Below are 1,228 nucleotides of genomic sequence, written 5' to 3'. Positions count from 1 at the left end.
CGCGCCCGCCACCACGCCCGGCTAAGGTTTTGTTTTTTGTTTTTTTTTTTGGTGGAGACGGGTTTCACTGTGTTAGCCAGGATGGTCTCGATCTTCTGACCTCGTGATCCGCCTGCCTCGGTCTCCCAAAGTGCTGGGATTACAGGCCCGAGCCACCGCGCCTGGCATATTCTCTTACTTTGTTAATAAGCTTGCTTTCGCTTTACTCTATGGACTTGCCCTGAATTCTTTCTTGATCCAAGAACACTCTCTTGGGGTCTGAATCGGGACCCCTTTCTGATAACAGCTACATTTTTAGAGCCATGGTTTTATCAAGAGTTTTAAGCCATTTTAGAATACTTGAGAGCAAATATAATGAAACTTAGCAAGGTCAAAAGCACTGGTTTCTAACCTTTTCAAGGTTGGGATGAGGCCTCCTTTTTCCAACATGTAAAAATGTTGTAGACAGCTGGACCTGGTGGCTCACACCTAAAATTCCACCGCTTTGGGAGGCCAAGGCAGGAGGATCACTTGAGCTCAAGGGTTCATGTGAGACCAGCCTGGGCAATATGGTGAGACTTTATCTCTACAAAAAAATAAAAATAAAAAATAAAAAAATAAAAAAACTTATCTGTTTTTAGATAATCTTTGATGTACACATGGATTTGTGGGCCCATTACAGTTAATTCATGGCCCTCCAGGGGTCTTGCTCACAAGTTGAAAACCACTGATCCAAGAAAACAAGCAGGTTCTAGCCCCAGCTGTATCTCTCACTAGCTATACAGCCTTGGGTAAATCATTCTATGTGCTTCAGTTACCACACCTTTTCAGTTACAGAAAAGTGAGGAAACTGTTTTGCTTACTTCAGGAAATTTACAATGAGTATAAGAATGAAATAATATATAAAGGATTGAAAGCTTAAACATGACACATAAAATAGTGACATAATTATGAAATAATTTGATTTTATAGATAACACATGGAAGCATCATAGAGCACTCCTACACTCTGAAATTTTAACTAGAAAATCAACATATTATGAATAATGCATGTAATTTGACGTGTCTTAAGAAAAGAACAACTAGCTTTCCTATATTTATAAGGATGTTCATCAAGAACTGCTTGTAACAGCAAAAAAACTGGAAACAACATACGTTTCTTTTTTTTTGAGACGAAGTCTCACTCTTGTCCCCCAGGCTAGAGTGCAATGGCTCGCTGCAACCTCCACCTCCCGGGTTCAAGCGATTCT

The sequence above is a fragment of the Mandrillus leucophaeus genome, unplaced genomic scaffold (genome assembly GCF_000951045.1).
Source record: "Mandrillus leucophaeus isolate KB7577 unplaced genomic scaffold, Mleu.le_1.0 Scaffold441, whole genome shotgun sequence".
Classification (NCBI taxonomy): Eukaryota; Metazoa; Chordata; class Mammalia; order Primates; family Cercopithecidae; genus Mandrillus; species Mandrillus leucophaeus.
The sequence above is the reverse complement of the archived record's forward strand: the minus strand, read 5'-3'. Positions refer to the sequence as shown.